Source organism: Solea solea, chromosome 10 (genome assembly GCF_958295425.1).
Source record: "Solea solea chromosome 10, fSolSol10.1, whole genome shotgun sequence".
NCBI lineage: Eukaryota > Metazoa > Chordata > Actinopteri > Pleuronectiformes > Soleidae > Solea > Solea solea.
Window position 1 is genome coordinate 19,015,928 of NC_081143.1, and position 19,796 is coordinate 19,035,723.

At 31.3% G+C, this 19,796-nt stretch overlaps 3 non-coding genes across 3 annotated transcripts; all 3 read left to right on the forward strand.

Annotated features, from left to right (window-relative positions):
• The first annotated feature begins 8,745 nt into the window (after positions 1–8,745).
• On the forward strand, positions 8,746–8,827 carry trnas-gcu (transfer RNA serine (anticodon GCU)). Its single transcript has one exon. It is a non-coding gene; the product is annotated as a tRNA-Ser (tRNA).
• An 843-nt stretch (positions 8,828–9,670) lies between these two features.
• On the forward strand, positions 9,671–9,752 carry trnas-gcu (transfer RNA serine (anticodon GCU)). Its single transcript has one exon. It is a non-coding gene; the product is annotated as a tRNA-Ser (tRNA).
• A 1,869-nt stretch (positions 9,753–11,621) lies between these two features.
• On the forward strand, positions 11,622–11,703 carry trnas-gcu (transfer RNA serine (anticodon GCU)). Its single transcript has one exon. It is a non-coding gene; the product is annotated as a tRNA-Ser (tRNA).
• The last annotated feature ends 8,093 nt before the right edge of the window (positions 11,704–19,796 follow it).

Sequence of the window (19,796 nt, forward strand, 5' to 3'; positions counted from 1 at the left end):
ACATTTTAGTGACTTTTTGGACCACATACTAAACTATGACATTTTAGTGACTTTTTTGACGACATACTAAACTATGACATTTTAGTGACTTTTTTGACGAGATACTAAACTATGACATTTGGTCACATTTTGGACCACATACTAAACTATGACATTTTTGTCACATTTTGGACCACATACTAAACTATGACATTTTAGTGACTTTTTTGACCACATACTAAACTATGACATTTTGGTGCGATTTTGGACCACATACTAAACTATGACATTTTTGTCACATTTTGGACCACATACTAAACTATGACATTTTTGTCACATTTTGGACCACATACTAAACTATGACATTTTAGTGACTTTTTTGACGACATACTAAACTATGACATTTTAGTGACTTTTTTGACGACATACTAAACTATGACATTTTAGTGACTTTTTTGACAACATACTAAACTATGACATTTTTGTCATATTTTGGACCACATACTAAACTATGACATTTTAGTGACTTTTTGGACCACATACTAAACTATGACATTTTTGTCACATTTTGGACCACATACTAAACTATGACATTTTAGTGACTTTTTGGACCACATACTTAAACTATGACATTTGAGTGACTTTTTTGACGACATACTAAACTATGACATTTTAGTGACTTTTTTGACGACATACTAAACTATGACATTTTAGTGACTTTTTTGACAACATACTAAACTATGACATTTTAGTGACTCTTTTGGCGACATACTAAACTATGACATTTTAGTGACTTTTTTGACAACATACTAAACCATGACATTTTTGTCATATTTTGGACCACATACTAAACTATGACATTTTAGTGACTTTTTGGACCACATACTAAACTATGACATTTTTGTCACATTTTGGACCACATACTAAACTATGACATTTTAGTGACTTTTTGGACCACATACTTAAACTATGACATTTTAGTGACTTTTTTGACGACATACTAAACTATGACATTTGAGTGACTTTTTTGACGACATACTAAACTATGACATTTTAGTGACTTTTTTGACAACATACTAAACTATGACATTTTTGTTACATTTTTGACCACATACTAAACTATGACATTTTTGTCACATTTTGGACCACATACTAAACTATGACATTTTTGTCACATTTTGGACCACATACTAAACTATGACATTTTAGTGACTTTTTTGACGACATACTAAACTATGACATTTAGGTGTGATTTTGGACCACATTCTAAACTATGACATTTTTGTCACATTTTGGAAGACATCAAAAACTATGACATTTTAGTGACTTTTTTGACAACATACTAAACTATGACATTTTGGTGACTTTTTTGACGACATACTAAACTATGACATTTTGGTGACTTTTTGGACCACTTACTAAACTATGACATTTTAGTGACTTTTTGGACCACATACTAAACTATGACATTTTAGTGACTTTTTTGACGACATACTAAACTGTGACATTTTAGTGACTTTTTTGACGAGATACTAAACTATGACATTTTGGTGTGATTTTGGACCACAAACTAAACTATGACATTTTAGTGACTTTTTTGACCACATACTAAACTATGACATTTTAGTGACTTTTTTGACGACATACTAAACTACGACATTTTAGTGACTTTTTTGACGACATACTAAACTATGACATTTTGGTGCGATTTTGGACCACATACTAAACTATGACATTTTGGTGCGATTTTGGACCACATGCTAAACTATGACATTTTTGTCACATTTTGGACCACATACTAAACTATGACATTTTTGTCACATTTTGGACGACATACTAAACTATGACATTTTGGTGACTTTTTGACGACATACTAAACTATGACATTTTAGTGACTTTTTTGACGACATACTAAACTATGACATTTTAGTGACTTTTTTGACAACATACTAAACTATGACATTTTTGTTACATTTTTGACCACATACTAAACTATGACATTTTTGTCACATTTTGGACCACATACTAAACTATGACATTTTTGTCACATTTTGGACCACAGATTAAAATATGACATTTTAGTGACTTTTTTGACGACATACTAAACTATGACATTGAGGTGTGATTTTGGACCACATTCTAAACTATGACATTTTAGTCACATTTTGGACCACATACTAAACTATGAAATTTTTGTGACTTTTTTGACGACATACTAAACTATAACATTTTAGTGACTTTTTTGACGACATACTAAACTATGACATTTTAGTGACTCTTTTGACGACATACTAAACTATGACATTTTAGTGACTTTTTGGACCACATACTAAACTATGACATTTTAGTGACTTTTTTGACGACATACTAAACTATGACATTTGGTCACATTTTGGACCACATACTAAACTATGACATTTTTGTCACATTTTGGACCACATACTAAACTATGACATTTTAGTGACTTTTTTGATGACATACTAAACTATGACACTTTAGTGACTTTTTTGACGACATACTAAACTATGCCATTTTGGTGTGATTTTGGACCACATACTAAACTATGACATTTTTGTCACATTTTGGACCACATACTAAACTATGACATTTGAGTGACTTTTTTGACGACATACTAAACTATAACATTTTAGTGACTTTTTTGACCACATACTAAACTATGACATTTTTGTCACATTTTGGACCACATAATAAACTATGACATTTTAGTGACTTTTTTGATGACATACTAAACTATGACATTTTGGTGCGATTTTGGACCACATACTAAACTATGACATTTTGGTGACTTTTTTGATGACATACTAAACTATGACATTTTGGTGACTTTTTGGACCACATACTAAACTATGACATTTTGATGTGATTTTGGACCACATACTAAACTATGACATTTTTGTCACATTTTGGACCACATACTAAACTATGACATTTTAGTGACTTTTTTGACGACATACTAAACTATGACATTTTAGTGACTTTTTTGGCGACATACTAAACTATGACATTTTAGTGACTTTTTTGACAACATACTAAACTATGACATTTTTGTCATATTTTGGACCACATACTAAACTATGACATTTTAGTGACTTTTTTGACGACATACTAAACTATGACATTTTTGTCACATTTTGGACCACATACTAAACTATGACATTTTAGTGACTTTTTGGACCACATACTTAAACTATGACATTTTAGTGACTTTTTTGACGACATACTAAACTATGACATTTTGGTGACTTTTTTGACGACATACTAAACTATGACATTTTGGTGACTTTTTGGACCACTTACTAAACTATGACATTTTAGTGACTTTTTGGACCACATACTAAACTATGACATTTTAGTGACTTTTTTGACGACATACTAAACTGTGACATTTTAGTGACTTTTTTGACGAGATACTAAACTATGACATTTGGTCACATTTTGGACCACATACTAAACTATGACATTTTTGTCACATTTTGGACCACATACTAAACTATGACATTTTAGTGACTTTTTTGACGACATACTAAACTATGACATTTTGGTGTGATTTTGGACCACAAACTAAACTATGACATTTTAGTGACTTTTTTGACCACATACTAAACTATGACATTTTAGTGACTTTTTTGACGACATACTAAACTATGACATTTTAGTGACTTTTTTGACGACATACTAAACTATGACATTTTGGTGCGATTTTGGACCACATACTAAACTATGACATTTTGGTGCGATTTTGGACCACATGCTAAACTATGACATTTTTGTCACATTTTGGACGACATACTAAACTATGACATTTTGGTGACTTTTTGACGACATACTAAACTATGACATTTTAGTGACTTTTTTGACGACATACTAAACTATGACATTTTAGTGACTTTTTTGACAACATACTAAACTATGACATTTTTGTTACATTTTTGACCACATACTAAACTATGACATTTTTGTCACATTTTGGACCACATACTAAACTATGACATTTTTGTCACATTTTGGACCACAGATTAAAATATGACATTTTAGTGACTTTTTTGACGACATACTAAACTATGACATTGAGGTGTGATTTTGGACCACATTCTAAACTATGACATTTTAGTCACATTTTGGACCACATACTAAACTATGAAATTTTTGTGACTTTTTTGACGACATACTAAACTATAACATTTTAGTGACTTTTTTGACGACATACTAAACTATGACATTTTAGTGACTCTTTTGACGACATACTAAACTATGACATTTTAGTGACTTTTTTGACAACATACTAAACTATGACATTTTAGTGACTTTTTTGACGACATACTAAACTATGACATTTGGTCACATTTTGGACCACATACTAAACTATGACATTTTTGTCACATTTTGGACCACATACTAAACTATGACATTTTTGTGACTTTTTTGATGACATACTAAACTATGACATTTTAGTGACTTTTTTGATGACATACTAAACTATGACACTTTAGTGACTTTTTTGACGACATACTAAACTATGCCATTTTGGTGTGATTTTGGACCACATACTAAACTATGACATTTTTGTCACATTTTGGACCACATACTAAACTATGACATTTGAGTGACTTTTTTGACGACATACTAAACTATAACATTTTAGTGACTTTTTTGACCACATACTAAACTATGACATTTTTGTCACATTTTGGACCACATAATAAACTATGACATTTTAGTGACTTTTTTGATGACATACTAAACTATGACATTTTGGTGCGATTTTGGACCACATACTAAACTATGACATTTTGGTGACTTTTTTGATGACATACTAAACTATGACATTTTGGTGACTTTTTGGACCACATACTAAACTATGACATTTTGATGTGATTTTGGACCACATACTAAACTATGACATTTTTGTCACATTTTGGACCACATACTAAACTATGACATTTTAGTGACTTTTTTGACGACATACTAAACTATGACATTTTAGTGACTTTTTTGGCGACATACTAAACTATGACATTTTAGTGACTTTTTTGACAACATACTAAACTATGACATTTTTGTCATATTTTGGACCACATACTAAACTATGACATTTTAGTGACTTTTTTGACGACATACTAAACTATGACATTTTTGTCACATTTTGGACCACATACTAAACTATGACATTTTAGTGACTTTTTGGACCACATACTTAAACTATGACATTTTAGTGACTTTTTTGACGACATACTAAACTATGACATTTTGGTGACTTTTTTGACGACATACTAAACTATGACATTTTGGTGACTTTTTGGACCACTTACTAAACTATGACATTTTAGTGACTTTTTGGACCACATACTAAACTATGACATTTTAGTGACTTTTTTGACGACATACTAAACTGTGACATTTTAGTGACTTTTTTGACGAGATACTAAACTATGACATTTGGTCACATTTTGGACCACATACTAAACTATGACATTTTTGTCACATTTTGGACCACATACTAAACTATGACATTTTAGTGACTTTTTTGACGACATACTAAACTATGACATTTTGGTGTGATTTTGGACCACAAACTAAACTATGACATTTTAGTGACTTTTTTGACCACATACTAAACTATGACATTTTAGTGACTTTTTTGACGACATACTAAACTACGACATTTTAGTGACTTTTTTGACGACATACTAAACTATGACATTTTGGTGCGATTTTGGACCACATACTAAACTATGACATTTTGGTGCGATTTTGGACCACATGCTAAACTATGACATTTTTGTCACATTTTGGACCACATACTAAACTATGACATTTTTGTCACATTTTGGACGACATACTAAACTATGACATTTTGGTGACTTTTTGACGACATACTAAACTATGACATTTTAGTGACTTTTTTGACGACATACTAAACTATGACATTTTAGTGACTTTTTTGACAACATACTAAACTATGACATTTTTGTTACATTTTTGACCACATACTAAACTATGACCTTTTTGTCACATTTTGGACCACATACTAAACTATGACATTTTTGTCACATTTTGGACCACAGATTAAAATATGACATTTTAGTGACTTTTTTGACGACATACTAAACTATGACATTGAGGTGTGATTTTGGACCACATTCTAAACTATGACATTTTAGTCACATTTTGGACCACATACTAAACTATGAAATTTTTGTGACTTTTTTGACGACATACTAAACTATAACATTTTAGTGACTTTTTTGACGACATACTAAACTATGACATTTTAGTGACTCTTTTGACGACATACTAAACTATGACATTTTAGTGACTTTTTTGACAACATACTAAACTATGACATTTTAGTGACTTTTTTGACGACATACTAAACTATGACATTTGGTCACATTTTGGACCACATACTAAACTATGACATTTTTGTCACATTTTGGACCACATACTAAACTATGACATTTTTGTGACTTTTTTGATGACATACTAAACTATGACATTTTAGTGACTTTTTTGATGACATACTAAACTATGACACTTTAGTGACTTTTTTGACGACATACTAAACTATGCCATTTTGGTGTGATTTTGGACCACATACTAAACTATGACATTTTTGTCACATTTTGGACCACATACTAAACTATGACATTTGAGTGACTTTTTTGACGACATACTAAACTATGACATTTTAGTGACTTTTTTGACCACATACTAAACTATGACATTTTTGTCACATTTTGGACCACATAATAAACTATGACATTTTAGTGACTTTTTTGATGACATACTAAACTATGACATTTTGGTGCGATTTTGGACCACATACTAAACTATGACATTTTAGTGACTTTTTTGACGACATACTAAACTATGACATTTTTGTCACATTTTGGACCACATACTAAACTATGACATTTTAGTGACTTTTTGGACCATATACTTAAACTATGACATTTTAGTGACTTTTTTGACGACATACTAAACTATGACATTTGAGTGACTTTTTTGACGACATACTAAACTATGACATTTTAGTGACTTTTTTGACAACATACTAAACTATGACATTTTTGTTACATTTTTGACAACATACTAAACTATGACATTTTTGTCAGATTTTGGACCACATACTAAACTATGACATTTTTGTCACATTTTGGACCACATACTAAACTATGACATTTTAGTGACTTTTTTGACGACATACTAAACTATGACATTTAGGTGTGATTTTGGACCACATTCTAAACTATGACATTTTTGTCACATTTTGGAAGACATCAAAAACTATGACATTTTAGTGACTTTTTTGACAACATACTAAACTATGACATTTTGGTGACTTTTTTGACGACATACTAAACTATGACATTTTGGTGACTTTTTGGACCACTTACTAAACTATGACATTTTAGTGACTTTTTGGACCACATACTAAACTATGACATTTTAGTGACTTTTTTGACGACATACTAAACTGTGACATTTTAGTGACTTTTTTGACGAGATACTAAACTATGACATTTGGTCACATTTTGGACCACATACTAAACTATGACATTTTTGTCACATTTTGGACCACATACTAAACTATGACATTTTAGTGACTTTTTTGACAACATACTAAACTATGACATTTTTGTCATATTTTGGACCACATACTAAACTATGACATTTAGGTGTGATTTTGGACCACATTCTAAACTATGACATTTTTGTCACATTTTGGACCACATACTAAACTATGACATTTTAGTGACTTTTTTGATGACATACTAAACTATGACATTTTGGTGCGATTTTGGACCACATACTAAACTATGACATTTTGGTGACTTTTTTGATGACATACTAAACTATGACATGTTGGTGCGATTTTGGACCACATACTAAACTATGACATTTTAGTGACTTTTTTGACGACATACTAAACTATGACATTTTAGTGACTTTTTTGATGACATACTAAACTATGACATTTTGGTGCGATTTTGGACCACATACTAAACTATGACATTTTTGTCACATTTTGGACCACATCAAAAACTATGACATTTTAGTGACTTTTTTGATGACATACTAAACTATGACATTTTGGTGCGATTTTGGACCACATACTAAACTATGACATTTTTGTCACATTTTGGACCACATCAAAAACTATGACATTATAGTGACTTTTTGGACGACATACTAAACTATGACATTTTAGTGACTTTTTGGACCACATACTAAACTATGACATTTTAGTGACTTTTTTGACGACATACTAAACTATGACATTTTAGTCACATTTTGGACCACATACTAAACTATGACCTTTTAGTGACTTTTTTGACGACATACTAAACTATGACATTTTAGTGACTTTTTTGACGACATACTAAACTATGACATTTTAGTGACTTTTTTGACGACATACTAAACTATGACATTTTGGTGCGATTTTGGACCACATACTAAACTATGACATTTTTGTCACATTTTGGACCACATACTAAACTATGACATTTTAGTGACTTTTTGGACCACATACTAAACTATGACATTTTGGTGACTTTTTTGACAACATACTAAACTATGACATTTTAGTGACTTTTTTGACGACATACTAAACTATGACCTTTTAATGACTTTTTTGATGACATACTAAACTATGACATTTTGGTGCGATTTTGGACCACATACTAAAGAAGAAGAAGTCTCTTTTATGGTATTACCATGAGGAACGTACAGTAGAAAAAGGACGAGGTGGCCGAGTGGTTAAGGCGATGGATTGCTAATCCATTGTGCTCTGCACGCGTGGGTTCGAATCCCATTCTTGTCGACGAACTTTGTGTTACAGAATGCAAACAATACAAATTGATTACTTTGATGTAGAACTTTGTCTTGTCCTTGTTAACAATATGTTCATGTGAGACATTGAAAAAAGGCAATAAGAGATGGAAGACGTCAACCCATTCACGCAACAAACCTTTTTTGGTCATATTGGCAAGTGGGGGTGAAGTAAATATGACATTTTGGTGACTTTTTGGACCACATACTAAACTATGACATTTTAGTCACATTTTGGACCCCATACTAAACTATGACATTTTGGTGACTTTTTTGACGACATACTAAACTACGACATTTTAGTGACTTTTTTGACGACATACTAAACTATGACATTTTGGTGCGATTTTGGACCACATACTAAACTATGACATTTTAGTCAGTTTTTGACAACATACTAAACTTTGACATTTTATTGACTTTTTTGACGACATACTAAACTATGACCTTTTAGTGACTTTTTTGACATCATACTAAACTATGACATTTAAGTGACTTTTTTGATGACATACTAAACTATGACATTTTGGTGCGAATTTGGACCACATACTAAACTATGACATTTTGGTGCGATTTTGGACCACATACTAAACTATGACATTTTTGTCACATTTTGGACCACATACTAAACTATGACATTTTAGTGACTTTTTGGACCACATACTAAACTATGACATTTTAGTGACTTTTTTGACGACATACTAAACTATGACCTTTTAGTGACTTTTTTGATGACATACTAAACTATGACATTTTGGTGCGATTTTGGACCACATACTAAAGAAAAAGAACTCTCTTTTATGTTATTTCCATGAGGAACGTACAGTGGAAAAAGGACGAGGTGGCCGAGTGGTTAAGGCGATGGATTGCTAATCCATTGTGCTCTGCACGCGTGGGTTCGAATCCCATTCTCGTCGACGAACTTTGTGTTACAGAATGCAAACAATACAAATTGATTACTTTGATGTAGAACTTTGTCTTGTCCTTGTTAACAATATGTTCATGTGAGACATTGAAAAAAGGCAATAAGAGATGGAAGACGTCAACCCATCCACATACTAAACTATGACATTTTGGTGCGATTTTGGACCACAAACTAAACTATGACATTTTTGTCACATTTTGGACCACATACTAAACTATGACATTTTAGTGACTTTTTTGACGACATACTAAACTATGACATTTTAGTGACTTTTTTGACGAGATACTAAACTATGACATTTGGTCACATTTTGGACCACATACTAAACTATGACATTTTTGTCACATTTTGGACCACATACTAAACTATGACATTTTTGTCACATTTTGGACCACATACTAAACTATGACATTTTAGTGACTTTTTTGACAACATACTAAACTATGACATTTTTGTCATATTTTGGACCACATACTAAACTATGACATTTAGGTGTGATTTTGGACCACATTCTAAACTATGACATTTTTGTCACATTTTGGACCACATACTAAACTATGACATTTTAGTGACTTTTTTGATGACATACTAAACTATGACATTTTGGTGCGATTTTGGACCACATACTAAACTATGACATTTTGGTGACTTTTTTGATGACATACTAAACTATGACATTTTGGTGCGATTTTGGACCACATACTAAACTATGACATTTTAGTGACTTTTTTGACGACATACTAAACTATGACATTTTAGTGACTTTTTTGATGACATACTAAACTATGACATTTTGGTGCGATTTTGGACCACATACTAAACTATGACATTTTTGTCACATTTTGGACCACATCAAAAACTATGACATTTTAGTGACTTTTTTGATGACATACTAAACTATGACATTTTGGTGCGATTTTGGACCACATACTAAACTATGACATTTTTGTCACATTTTGGACCACATCAAAAACTATGACATTATAGTGACTTTTTGGACGACATACTAAACTATGACATTTTAGTGACTTTTTGGACCACATACTAAACTATGACATTTTAGTGACTTTTTTGACGACATACTAAACTATGACATTTTAGTCACATTTTGGACCACATACTAAACTATGACCTTTTAGTGACTTTTTTGACGACATACTAAACTATGACATTTTAGTGACTTTTTTGACGACATACTAAACTATGACATTTTAGTGACTTTTTTGACGACATACTAAACTATGACATTTTGGTGCGATTTTGGACCACATACTAAACTATGACATTTTTGTCACATTTTGGACCACATACTAAACTATGACATTTTAGTGACTTTTTGGACCACATACTAAACTATGACATTTTGGTGACTTTTTTGAACACATACTAAACTATGACATTTTAGTCAGTTTTTGACAACATACTAAACTTTGACATTTTATTGACTTTTTTGACGACATACTAAACTATGACCTTTTAGTGACTTTTTTGACATCATACTAAACTATGACATTTAAGTGACTTTTTTGATGACATACTAAACTATGACATTTTGGTGCGAATTTGGACCACATACTAAACTATGACATTTTGGTGCGATTTTGGACCACATACTAAACTATGACATTTTTGTCACATTTTGGACCACATACTAAACTATGACATTTTAGTGACTTTTTGGACCACATACTAAACTATGACATTTTAGTGACTTTTTTGACGACATACTAAACTATGACCTTTTAGTGACTTTTTTGATGACATACTAAACTATGACATTTTGGTGCGATTTTGGACCACATACTAAAGAAAAAGAACTCTCTTTTATGTTATTTCCATGAGGAACGTACAGTGGAAAAAGGACGAGGTGGCCGAGTGGTTAAGGCGATGGATTGCTAATCCATTGTGCTCTGCACGCGTGGGTTCGAATCCCATTCTCGTCGACGAACTTTGTGTTACAGAATGCAAACAATACAAATTGATTACTTTGATGTAGAACTTTGTCTTGTCCTTGTTAACAATATGTTCATGTGAGACATTGAAAAAAGGCAATAAGAGATGGAAGACGTCAACCCATTCACGCAACAAACCTCTTTTGGTCATATTGGCAAGTGGGGGTGAAGTAAATATGACATTTTGGTGACTTTTTGGACCACATACTAAACTATGACATTTTGGAGCGATTTTGGACCACATACATAACTATGACATTTTTGTGACAATTTCGACCACATACTAAACTATGACATTTTTGTCACATTTTGGACCACATACTAAACTATGACATTTTTGTCACATTTTGGACCACATACTAAACTATGACATTTTAGTGACTTTTTTGACGACATGCTAAACTATGACATTTTTGTCACATTTTGACCACATACTAAACTATGACATTTTAGTGACTTTTTTGACGACATACTAAACTATGACATTTTGGTGTGATTTTGGACCACATACTAAACTATGACATTTTGGTGCGATTTTGGACCACAAACTAAACTATGACATTTTTGTCACATTTTGGACCACATACTAAACTATGACATTTTGGTGCGATTTTGGACCACAAACTAAACTATGACATTTTTGTCACATTTTGGACCACATACTAAACTATGACATTTTAGTGACTTTTTTGACGACATACTAAACTATGACATTTTAGTGACTTTTTTGACGAGATACTAAACTATGACATTTGGTCACATTTTGGACCACATACTAAACTATGACATTTTTGTCACATTTTGGACCACATACTAAACTATGACATTTTAGTGACTTTTTTGACCACATACTAAACTATGACATTTTGGTGCGATTTTGGACCACATACTAAACTATGACATTTTTGTCACATTTTGGACCACATACTAAACTATGACATTTTTGTCACATTTTGGACCACATACTAAACTATGACATTTTAGTGACTTTTTTGACGACATACTAAACTATGACATTTTAGTGACTTTTTTGACGACATACTAAACTATGACATTTTAGTGACTTTTTTGACAACATACTAAGCTATGACATTTTTGTCATATTTTGGACCACATACTAAACTATGACATTTTAGTGACTTTTTGGACCACATACTAAACTATGACATTTTTGTCACATTTTGGACCACATACTAAACTATGACATTTTAGTGACTTTTTGGACCACATACTTAAACTATGACATTTGAGTGACTTTTTTGACGACATACTAAACTATGACATTTTAGTGACTTTTTTGACGACATACTAAACTATGACATTTTAGTGACTTTTTTGACAACATACTAAACTATGACATTTTAGTGACTCTTTTGGCGACATACTAAACTATGACATTTTAGTGACTTTTTTGACAACATACTAAACCATGACATTTTTGTCATATTTTGGACCACATACTAAACTATGACATTTTAGTGACTTTTTGGACCACATACTAAACTATGACATTTTTGTCACATTTTGGACCACATACTAAACTATGACATTTTAGTGACTTTTTGGACCACATACTTAAACTATGACATTTGAGTGACTTTTTTGACGACATACTAAACTATGACATTTGAGTGACTTTTTTGACGACATACTAAACTATGACATTTTAGTGACTTTTTTGACAACATACTAAACTATGACATTTTTGTTACATTTTTGACCACATACTAAACTATGACATTTTTGTCACATTTTGGACCACATACTAAACTATGACATTTTTGTCACATTTTGGACCACATACTAAACTATGACATTTTAGTGACTTTTTTGACGACATACTAAACTATGACATTTAGGTGTGATTTTGGACCACATTCTAAACTATGACATTTTTGTCACATTTTGGAAGACATCAAAAACTATGACATTTTAGTGACTTTTGTGACAACATACTAAACTATGACATTTTGGTGACTTTTTTGACGACATACTAAACTATGACATTTTGGTGACTTTTTGGACCACTTACTAAACTATGACATTTTAGTGACTTTTTGGACCACATACTAAACTATGACATTTTAGTGACTTTTTTGACGACATACTAAACTGTGACATTTTAGTGACTTTTTTGACGAGATACTAAACTATGACATTTTGGTGTGATTTTGGACCACAAACTAAACTATGACATTTTAGTGACTTTTTTGACCACATACTAAACTATGACATTTTAGTGACTTTTTTGACGACATACTAAACTACGACATTTTAGTGACTTTTTTGACGACATACTAAACTATGACATTTTGGTGCGATTTTGGACCACATACTAAACTATGACATTTTGGTGCGATTTTGGACCACATGCTAAACTATGACATTTTTGTCACATTTTGGACCACATACTAAACTATGACATTTTTGTCACATTTTGGACGACATACTAAACTATGACATTTTGGTGACTTTTTGACGACATACTAAACTATGACATTTTAGTGACTTTTTTGACGACATACTAAACTATGACATTTTAGTGACTTTTTTGACAACATACTAAACTATGACATTTTTGTTACATTTTTGACCACATACTAAACTATGACATTTTTGTCACATTTTGGACCACATACTAAACTATGACATTTTTGTCACATTTTGGACCACAGATTAAACTATGACATTTTAGTGACTTTTTGGACCACATACTAAACTATGACATTTTTGTCACATTTTGGACCACATACTAAACTATGACATTTTAGTGACTTTTTGGACCACATACTTAAACTATGACATTTGAGTGACTTTTTTGACGACATACTAAACTATGACATTTTAGTGACTTTTTTGACGACATACTAAACTATGACATTTTAGTGACTTTTTTGACAACATACTAAACTATGACATTTTAGTGACTCTTTTGGCGACATACTAAACTATGACATTTTAGTGACTTTTTTGACAACATACTAAACCATGACATTTTTGTCATATTTTGGACCACATACTAAACTATGACATTTTAGTGACTTTTTGGACCACATACTAAACTATGACATTTTTGTCACATTTTGGACCACATACTAAACTATGACATTTTAGTGACTTTTTGGACCACATACTTAAACTATGACATTTGAGTGACTTTTTTGACGACATACTAAACTATGACATTTGAGTGACTTTTTTGACGACATACTAAACTATGACATTTTAGTGACTTTTTTGACAACATACTAAACTATGACATTTTTGTTACATTTTTGACCACATACTAAACTATGACATTTTTGTCACATTTTGGACCACATACTAAACTATGACATTTTTGTCACATTTTGGACCACATACTAAACTATGACATTTTAGTGACTTTTTTGACGACATACTAAACTATGACATTTAGGTGTGATTTTGGACCACATTCTAAACTATGACATTTTTGTCACATTTTGGAAGACATCAAAAACTATGACATTTTAGTGACTTTTGTGACAACATACTAAACTATGACATTTTGGTGACTTTTTTGACGACATACTAAACTATGACATTTTGGTGACTTTTTGGACCACTTACTAAACTATGACATTTTAGTGACTTTTTGGACCACATACTAAACTATGACATTTTAGTGACTTTTTTGACGACATACTAAACTGTGACATTTTAGTGACTTTTTTGACGAGATACTAAACTATGACATTTTGGTGTGATTTTGGACCACAAACTAAACTATGACATTTTAGTGACTTTTTTGACCACATACTAAACTATGACATTTTAGTGACTTTTTTGACGACATACTAAACTACGACATTTTAGTGACTTTTTTGACGACATACTAAACTATGACATTTTGGTGCGATTTTGGACCACATACTAAACTATGACATTTTGGTGTGATTTTGGACCACATGCTAAACTATGACATTTTTGTCACATTTTGGACCACATACTAAACTATGACATTTTTGTCACATTTTGGACGACATACTAAACTATGACATTTTGGTGACTTTTTGACGACATACTAAACTATGACATTTTAGTGACTTTTTTGACGACATACTAAACTATGACATTTTAGTGACTTTTTTGACAACATACTAAACTATGACATTTTTGTTACATTTTTGACCACATACTAAACTATGACATTTTTGTCACATTTTGGACCACATACTAAACTATGACATTTTTGTCACATTTTGGACCACAGATTAAAATATGACATTTTAGTGACTTTTTTGACGACATACTAAACTATGACATTGAGGTGTGATTTTGGACCACATTCTAAACTATGACATTTTAGTCACATTTTGGACCACATACTAAACTATGAAATTTTTGTGACTTTTTTGACGACATACTAAACTATAACATTTTAGTGACTTTTTTGACGACATACTAAACTATGACATTTTAGTGACTCTTTTGACGACATACTAAACTATGACATTTTAGTGACTTTTTTGACAACATACTAAACTATGACATTTTAGTGACTTTTTTGACGACATACTAAACTATGACATTTGGTCACATTTTGGACCACATACTAAACTATGACATTTTTGTCACATTTTGGACCACATACTAAACTATGACATTTTAGTGACTTTTTTGATGACATACTAAACTATGACACTTTAGTGACTTTTTTGACGACATACTAAACTATGCCATTTTGGTGTGATTTTGGACCACATACTAAACTATGACATTTTTGTCACATTTTGGACCACATACTAAACTATGACATTTGAGTGACTTTTTTGACGACATACTAAACTATGACATTTTAGTGACTTTTTTGACCACATACTAAACTATGACATTTTTGTCACATTTTGGACCACATAATAAACTATGACATTTTAGTGACTTTTTTGATGACATACTAAACTATGACATTTTGGTGCGATTTTGGACCACATACTAAACTATGACATTTTGGTGACTTTTTTGATGACATACTAAACTATGACATTTTGGTGACTTTTTGGACCACATACTAAACTATGACATTTTGATGTGATTTTGGACGACATACTAAACTATGACATTTTAGTGACTTTTTTGACCACATACTAAACTATGACATTTTTGTCACATTTTGGACCACATAATGAATTATGACATTTTAGTGACTTTTTTGATGACATACTAAACTATGACATTTTGGTGCGATTTTGGACCACATACTAAACTATGACATTTTGGTGACTTTTTTGATGACATACTAAACTATGACATTTTGGTGACTTTTTGGACCACATACTAAACTATGACATTTTGATGTGATTTTGGACCACATACTAAACTATGACATTTTTGTCACATTTTGGACCACATACTAAACTATGACATTTTAGTGACTTTTTTGACGACATACTAAACTATGACATTTTAGTGACTTTTTTGACGACATACTAAACTATGACATTTTAGTGACTTTTTTGGCGACATACTAAACTATGACATTTTAGTGACTTTTTGACAACATACTAAACTATGACATTTTTGTCATATTTTGGACCACATACTAAACTATGACATTTTAGTGACTTTTTTGACGACATACTAAACTATGACATTTTTGTCACATTTTGGACCACATACTAAACTATGACATTTTAGTGACTTTTTGGACCACATACTTAAACTATGACATTTTAGTGACTTTTTTGACGACATACTAAACTATGACATTTTGGTGACTTTTTTGACGACATACTAAACTATGACATTTTGGTGACTTTTTGGACCACTTACTAAACTATGACATTTTAGTGACTTTTTGGACCACATACTAAACTATGACATTTTAGTGACTTTTTTGACGACATACTAAACTGTGACATTTTAGTGACTTTTTTGACGAGATACTAAACTATGACATTTGGTCACATTTTGGACCACATACTAAACTATGACATTTTTGTCACATTTTGGACCACATACTAAACTATGACATTTTAGTGACTTTTTTGACGACATACTAAACTATGACATTTTGGTGTGATTTTGGACCACAAACTAAACTATGACATTTTAGTGACTTTTTTGACCACATACTAAACTATGACATTTTAGTGACTTTTTTGACGACATACTAAACTACGACATTTTAGTGACTTTTTTGACGACATACTAAACTATGACATTTTGGTGCGATTTTGGACCACATACTAAACTATGACATTTTGGTGCGATTTTGGACCACATGCTAAACTATGACATTTTTGTCACATTTTGGACCACATACTAAACTATGACATTTTTGTCACATTTTGGACGACATACTAAACTATGACATTTTGATGACTTTTTGACGACATACTAAACTATGACATTTTAGTGACTTTTTTGATGACATACTAAACTATGACATTTTAGTGACTTTTTTGACAACATACTAAACTATGACATTTTTGTTACATTTTTGACCACATACTAAACTATGACATTTTTGTCACATTTTGGACCACATACTAAACTATGACATTTTTGTCACATTTTGGACCACAGATTAAAATATGACATTTTAGTGACTTTTTTGACGACATACTAAACTATGACATTGAGGTGTGATTTTGGACCACATTCTAAACTATGACATTTTAGTCACATTTTGGACCACATACTAAACTATGAAATTTTTGTGACTTTTTTGACGACATACTAAACTATAACATTTTAGTGACTTTTTTGACGACATACTAAACTATGACATTTTAGTGACTCTTTTGACGACATACTAAACTATGACATTTTAGTGACTTTTTTGACAACATACTAAACTATGACATTTTAGTGACTTTTTTGACGACATACTAAACTATGACATTTGGTCACATTTTGGACCACATACTAAACTATGACATTTTTGTCACATTTTGGACCACGTACTAAACTATGACATTTTTGTGACTTTTTTGATGACATACTAAACTATGACATTTTAGTGACTTTTTTGATGACATACTAAACTATGACACTTTAGTGACTTTTTTGACGACATACTAAACTATGCCATTTTGGTGTGATTTTGGACCACATACTAAACTATGACATTTTTGTCACATTTTGGACCACATACTAAACTATGACATTTGAGTGACTTTTTTGACGACATACTAAACTATGACATTTTAGTGACTTTTTTGACCACATACTAAACTATGACATTTTTGTCACATTTTGGACCACATAATAAACTATGACATTTTAGTGACTTTTTTGATGACATACTAAACTATGACATTTTGGTGCGATTTTGGACCACATACTAAACTATGACATTTTAGTGACTTTTTTGACGACATACTAAACTATGACATTTTTGTCACATTTTGGACCACATACTAAACTATGACATTTTAGTGACTTTTTGGACCACATACTTAAACTATGACATTTTAGTGACTTTTTTGACGACATACTAAACTATGACATTTGAGTGACTTTTTTGACGACATACTAAACTATGACATTTTAGTGACTTTTTTGACAACATACTAAACTATGACATTTTTGTTACATTTTTGACAACATACTAAACTATGACATTTTTGTCAGATTTTGGACCACATACTAAACTATGACATTTTTGTCACATTTTGGACCACATACTAAACTATGACATTTTAGTGACTTTTTTGACGACATACTAAACTATGACATTTAGGTGTGATTTTGGACCACATTCTAAACTATGACATTTTTGTCACATTTTGGAAGACATCAAAAACTATGACATTTTAGTGACTTTTTTGACAACATACTAAACTATGACATTTTGGTGACTTTTTTGACGACATACTAAACTATGACATTTTGGTGACTTTTTGGACCACTTACTAAACTATGACATTTTAGTGACTTTTTGGACCACATACTAAACTATGACATTTTAGTGACTTTTTTGACGACATACTAAACTGTGACATTTTAGTGACTTTTTTGACGAGATACTAAACTATGACATTTGGTCACATTTTGGACCACATACTAAACTATGACATTTTTGTCACATTTTGGACCACATACTAAACTATGACATT